The following is a 7606-nucleotide window of genomic DNA, read 5'->3' on the forward strand; positions in this document are numbered from 1 at the left end:
TTAAAGGGGCCACGGTGCATATCATTAACACACGTGTACACGCATACACTAGCATATATAAATTAGTTATGACGCGCCGATGATGATGATGATGATGATGATGATGATATCTACTTGAGGAATTATACACTCACTTGCCAAAACATTAGGTACACTAGTGAAAAGGAATACATGCTAATATAACAATCCTGCTCTAAATCCCCCCTAATGAAGGTCATAATGTTCAGTTCGTGCGGAAACAGAGTCAGAAAGCTGCTAATTTATCTGTGGGATAATTTTCAGGATGTAGTTTGTGGCTCTGTTCAACTGTGTTAAATTCAAAATACGCCTGTTATTTAGCCAAGCCCACTGACTAAAATGTGCAATTCAATAGTTCTTCAAACCACAGCCTCCAAAATGAGAACACAGTTGAATCAACAGCTCTCTCGGTTATTTCAAACAAATTCTGAATACCGTAAGATTTAGTGCAGACCGTTTTAAGAAACTATTCGTCGTCACCGGTGTACCTAATGCAGAGGAAAGTGAGTGTGAAATGGAGTTATGACGTGGCGTTGATGATTTCTGTATCTGCCTCCTGAGTGGCCAGCATTTTATCTCAATAGTGCTCTAAAGCCACTTCACATAGCGATAAGGCCACGTCAAGAGCACCTTCATTTCCTGTCTTTCTTTCAGGGTGCATTCATAAGCTACAAGTATATCCTCCACTTGCCTCATTAGCTTTTACCTTTGACCCAGTAGTCGGCCCAGAGGCTACTCTCCGACTGTGGCTGCAGTGTAACGGCAAACAAACAGACTGGCCCGCAGAGCAAGGTGACTGCGTCACTTGGCACATGTAATTAGATTCTCTTATTATTTCTTGCTTTCTAAAGCTTTCTCCACAAAATGTAGAAAACTGAATCTCCCTAAAAAAGGTGAGAAACACATACTTCATCCCTACAAGGACAAAAGACATAAAGATTTAGGAACAGAAGCACTGACTGCTTTTGTGAGGGAGCTGTGATTTCTGCACTATGATTACACACGAGCTTCGCCCGCCGCCACACAGGTCATTACTCTGACAAAAACCACGCCACACTGAAGATTATGACTCTTTCAAGTCTGCTTGGAGCCCCTCGCTGCCTCCCTCCCCTTCTTCCAGCAGCCGCCAGATCAGAGGAGTGAAATATTCATGAGGTGATTTGAATGACAAAGGAGGTGAAGTGGGGCAGATTCAAAGGGGGCTTGGCTCAGTGACACATAATGGCAAACTGTCACCGTTACTCTTTCCTTGTCCTCTGCTCTGCTGGTGTGAAAATGGCACAAAGGTGTTGAACCAGGTGTCAAAGTAGAGTCGAAACAGTCAATCAGCACAAAATCCGTCCTTTAATCAACACCTGCATCAGCCAGGTGAGGTCTTTAAAAAAGGTTATACGGAAAGTATAAGGAAAAGGCGGTGCTGCTTTATTTCTGAGCTGACAGGACAACCCTGCAGTTATTGTGCGGACAGCTGGTTAGTGGGTCTGTGACCTCTAGTTCAGAGGTCACGACCTTCGGAAGGATGCTTCAAGTATCAGAATCGTTTAACAGGAACGAGTTGACGTTTCTGTCTTTGCGTCACGTGTAAGAGAAGACACGAAGCGGTTAGGAAAAGAGCAGCAGTCCAAAAATCCAAACATGTGTCCATCAAACTTCCTGCTTATTGGAATTAACCAGCAAATGTTTGCTGACAGCTTGCAGTATTGTTAGTTTGCTTGTTGGCGGCACCTGCTGTTCAGAGGAGGGTGCTGCTGCTGCTCTTAATTCAGTCAAGGAGGTTTCGAGGAGCCCAAACCTTGACTCAATTTTTTTTTAACTGCCGCCTCACTCCATCTACGTACTCCCTGCAGTCGAACACCGACACATAACTGGTCACGCTTCACGTTAGATCAGCCTTGAATTACATAATATATGGCAGGAGCTTTAAATATATTTATTGTATATATTTATTGTACAGACGCACGGCGCGTGTCTCCTGCAAGGTCAAGAGCGCAACCCACCCAGCTTATCTGATCAGATTGAGAGACTGTGCCAATCTCCCGTTTCTCCATCTACGGCACGTGGGCGTTCAACGATAACAAAGAGATCTGGCAGCTCGGTCGATGCAAAAGAGCCTTGAGCGCAGGAGTACCCCCTGCCGGACCCCCATCAACTCCCTCACCAAAGCCAGTCAGTCTCACCAAATGGTAATGTCCCAGTGTGTAGCAGACATGGGGGTAGAGGGGGGCTAACAGGGGGTAAGGGAGCTGCAGTAGTGTAATTAATGACCAACAGGGGGAGCAAACAAGCGGGGAGTCAGGGAGATGCTGACTTAATGAAAGGAGGCCACGTTCAGGGCCTTTTGCACTGGGGACAAATACTCGAGAATGAAAATTAAGTCACATGAGATGCAGCAAAATAATGATTAAAGATTTTAATGGATGAGTAATTTCTCTTGGAGCCAAGTTCCCATGGATGATTTTATTCTCCAAGCATCTTTTTTTTTTTTTAACGGTTTTAAAAATTCTTCGCTTCCTTATTTGGCCGCATGGGGGAGACAAAGAGCTCATCCCACACAGAGTAAACAGTCTGGTCTGTTTTCTACCCTGCAGTCCCAGCTGCACCATCATTTTACAGTAAGATCTCAACAAAGGACCCCAGGAAACCTCTGCTTTCGCCTCACCAAGCCTCTAGAAAACCTCCAAAATGAGGTGTGGCAAAGGGTAACGACTAACAATTACAACCTTGTTTAATCCATTATCTTTTTTGATTAATCAATTAAACATTTGTTCATTAAAACAGCAGACGTGTTTTGTGGGAGAGATATTAATTTGTCAGTGATATAAGACAGAGAAAAGCTGCATATACACAAAAATTATAAGATGGAACAGAGACATTTGAATTTATGTTTGAAAATTAATCAATTAATCAAGTAAGTAGCAAGTAAAATCACTTGACAGTTAAAATCACTGTGATGAGGGCTCCTGGGATAGAGTTTGCTCCAAACATTTCTCCGTAACATTAATACATTGATATTTATTAAGAGCTGAATGCTAAAAACGTGAGATAATCGGCACAGTTTTTCCAAATGAACCTCACCCACTTTGAACAAAAGAGGTAGGAGGACATCACGGATCAGCCAAAGTTTAGAGCCATAACACACAGGACTTAAAGGATCTGCTGCGAATATCACAGTACACCTTCAGAGGTCTAGAGGAGTCCATGTCTGGATGGGTCAGGGCTGTTTTGGCGGCAAAGGGGGAGACCTACTCAACATTAGGCGGCAGGTGGTCATAATGTTATGGCTGATCAGTGTACAGGAATCTCTGGCTTTGTTATTTCTAAAAACTACATTTGTCTTTCAGCCTCAAAGGTTGGAACATTACACAAAAAGAAGATGAACTGCACTCAATCTCCAAGTGGTCAAAATATCACAATTAGCAAATTCCTCGTGAAGTAAAATTAGTTTTTAATTGGCAAGAAAAGCTTTTGATGGCTTTGCTTTGATGCTGTGAAACAACAGAATGAAAGAAAGAGAGGAAAGAAAAGGAATATCCATAGTGTGATGACTTTGGCATTGTTACTTACAGTGAGTTACAGTCAAAGAAAGGAAAAAAAGAGGAATAGGGAAGAGTAAAATGCTATATCAGCGGCAACGTATAACGTACAGTTCCCAGTGGTAACGTTTACATACCAGAGCTACAAACCTGCCCTCAACATTATTGTCACAGACAGATGGGGTGCACTAAGGGGAATGTGGACTGTACCGAGGGTAGTGTGATTCGCTCCCACTCCTGGGCCCCTCTCTTCTCTTTCTTCAGTTTAAGAGCTGCAGACAAAACCCAGCTCAAGCTGCTTAAAGGCCAGAGCTCTCGGAAAGCCACTCAATAGCCATCAGCCGCTATCAAAGGGACTGTACAAAAGCACACAGACCCACACCTTCGCTGAGGGGGGATTAGGGAGAGGAGAAGTACGTTTCAGCGCTGATTTCTTACAGCTAGGCATATGTAATGAAGGGGGGGGCTGCAAAGAAAGAGAGAAACGTCTCCCGTGATGGCTGGAAATAATAGAGCATCTGCTGGTATTTTATGATCAAAGTAGTTTGGTTCAATATGCCAAGAGGAAATAGGTAAAAAAAGGTTTGCACAGAAATATCCACAGAGTTCCCGTGGCTATTTTCTGTTGTGAAGGCATGTTAAGCACCTAACCTAAGACTCTGCAGATAAGGAGTTTAGGGCCGACCTTGGATTTCAGGGAGTGTTTGGGACAAAGCATCTTTATCCAGACAGCGTTTATGGTTCAGCTCCCGTCGCTCTAAAAAGACGAGGCATTGCAGGAGCAGATGGAAAGACGACGCAACAGTAATGAGCCAAGTTTCCCCCCGCGAGGGACACACACACACACAGTGGGAGAGGCCCGGAGCATTACCTGCTTCGGGGCATTTCCTGTTTGCTGTAGCCATGACAACGGGATAATCTGCCTTGCGTTAAAGGCTAACAGCCAATGGGGTGAGAGCGCCGCCGACTTCAGTGACTTCAAAACTGGAGCAGCAGCTGGCGAGAGGAGCTTAAACTGTAAAAACTGAACAGAAACCTGAGTCTGAAGAGAGAGAAGCAGCTTCGTCTCGAAGCGTTAGTCAGCGCCGGGGTCACCAGGATCAGCTCTGACACAAATATACGGGGGAAAAACTATGAATAGACCGTTCTAGCGCCCATATAAAAATTCCACAGGATGAAAAATAAAACTAGACGGACACTCTGAATAATCCCTCTTCTACGAATTCTCTGGTTGCACACATGTCTCCTCCTCACCTCACACCCCCTCTCCCTCTTCTTTCCTACTGTGCATCCAAGCTTAGTATTAGCCCTGATCTTTCAGCACCACTCTGCCCATGCTGGATAGGAGAAGGAGCCGACAGAACGAGGCCAGGATTGGTATGTGCAGGGCCATATCCAGACAACTCCAAATATAAGAGATTAAAATCAGAAATGAAGTGCGGAGGCGTTCACAGAGCAGCCATGTCTTCACATTTCTGGTCACATGCTACCGCTAGCCTCTGTACTGGCCTCAGTCTGTCTGACAAACCTTAAAGACTGATTATCAATACCTGAGATTGTGATGAAGGTCTTTCTAAAACCTTTATAGACAGTTTTTCCTCCAGTTATCAGGAAATGCCACATGATATTCCTCTTTCTTTTTCTAATAACATTAACACACCATTTAGATAAAAATGATGAAATGTCTGAAAAGTCAATCAATAAATGTCACCATCTTTATTTCAGCTATAAATAAAAAGAAAAATGGAATAAAAATCCTTTTAGATAGCTAAAATCGATTATTTTCATCCAGACATTTACCAGAGGATTCTGGAAGTGCCTAATGGAAAGTGACCTTCTGGGATTTTAAAAGACTGACAGGTATTTTATATTTAGAAAAATCAATGCTTATCCCTGTGACTCGAATGTAATGGTGATACATGAGACGCGGAGCTAACGCACATGAACTAATAGTGGAATGAGCAGCAGCTAACACAGTTATGTTCAGGTACAGTTCAATATAGAAAATGGAACATTTAAAGTCCATACAGTCTGGACAACAGCTAATACAACCACATATGTCACCTGACTGTTGTCAAAATAAATCAAGATGAAACTTCAGTAAATTAGACAATAGCTAAATCTAACCAGGTTTGCATTAAAACCAAAACGGCAGCACAAAACCTGATCCCCGTCTCTGGACTAAATCACAGATGGCATTCGGCTCCTTAAATGCCACAGGCAATAAACTGATCGCAGATGACTAATGCTCTTCTTCCTCAACGCCACCACACACATCTGTTCCAGTATGTATTGCATTGCTTTACAATCAATTTATCAAGTTGATCCCAAACAAAGTAAAGTTTCTGTTTTCCCCATGTGAGGATTGGCCGCCATCACGAAAGAACAAATTGATTATCTTTAGCTTTCAGTCGGATAAAACCTTCTTCACCTCTTCACAGGCCAAAAGCAATCACTTGATTGAGAAAATAATCCACGGATACAATGACTATGAAAACAACCGTTAGCTGTCACCATAAGAAAAACATATTAGCATATAAGTCTGCCTAAATCGACATTTATTTGCAAGTGCAGGCTCCAGCTCTGCATGTGGAAGCAAGTTTTAAATGTCCAGCTGCACCAAAATCTCCAACAGAGCGTGGTGCACTATTGAGCGCTAATATCTAAATGGGTCAAACAACTGCCCAGTGAACTGTAGCACCATTAGGACCCAGACAGTTTGTCTCAGAGTCGAGTGCACCATCTCATTATCGACATTATAAATGGGAGTAATGTACGACTGAAAATGTAATGCACAACTGACTGGGGAAAAAAAAAAAAAAATCAGCTTGGGCTTCAGGTAAAACAACAGTGATTAAAAAACCTGGTTATAATCCGTCAGGCTGGGAGGGCGCCGTGTGAAATTAGGTTACAAAGCGCTCTACTTACAACCATAAAAATCTATAATCTTACTGTGAAAATGACGCAGAGGAGGTTTATAGAGCTGCGGGAAAATGGAGTTTATTGGTTTATGATGGCATAAAATTTATCTTGTGTGCAGCGGCTGTAGATATAGAATGTTTGTGTGCAACACTGCATCACAATAGTGCAGCAGTGCAGTTCATCATTGTCAGAAAAGAGTATTACATCTGAAAACTGTGAAAAACAACTGCAATCTCTCAAGATGTCCAGCAAACCAGGATGGACTTAAGTATGAGAACCATCGTCTCATATGGCTCATCGCCTAATTTTTTTCAGCTTTCCTACTTATCAAAATCAATCATTTTTACTGTAAGCTCATTTGCTTCCTGGGTAACAAACAGCCATTGAGCCAGCACATTCCTCTGCGGCCAAAAAAAGGAAGTGCTGCATTGTCCATTTATCCCCGCAAATAACACGAAACAAAAAGCCAGGGAACATTTAATTGGGTGACCTACTATTCAGGAAACAAAGCCAAATGTGTTCAGCTTCCAGTCTTTCTAATCAATCTCGCCGCTGGTGGAGAAACAGTGCGAAAAATAAGTTTGAGAAACTTGGTGAGGAACTCTGGAGGTGAAGTGAATGAAACACTGACTGACCTTGAAGAGAGTCCCAATAGAAAATTCAACCATGACTGAACAAAGTAGGGGGGGTCCTGTGTGGCTTCCCTTAAAAAGTCAGGTCAAGCATTCAGCAGACTGTAAAAGGAGCTGATCCTCTATCAGACCTCTGAAGCCGTGATGGCACCTTGCATACTAATGGGACTGTTCTCCTTTCTTTATACTGAGGGGAATATGTGTGCCAGCAGCTGGGTCAGGGAAGACTGCAGTTTGAAACACAGCTATTTTTGCCCTATTTTTTTCATAGAGAGCGCCGACAAGGACCAACCACTTCTACTGCAAACAAGTGGAAAAAGCATCCTGCTATTCATCATTCTGTGTAAAAGAAATAAAGTCAATTGCTGCTTCCTATGAGATAAATCTAAAGTGTGCAAAGAGCGGAAAAGGTAGGACATTCCTCAATTATCAAAGCATGGAAATGTAATATATGGAAAAAGTCGTTGCACACTGGAAATGAGAGATAAAATCCATGGAAAA

This window comes from Chelon labrosus, assembly GCF_963514085.1.
Source record: "Chelon labrosus genome assembly, chromosome: 18".
Taxonomy (NCBI): Eukaryota; Metazoa; Chordata; class Actinopteri; order Mugiliformes; family Mugilidae; genus Chelon; species Chelon labrosus.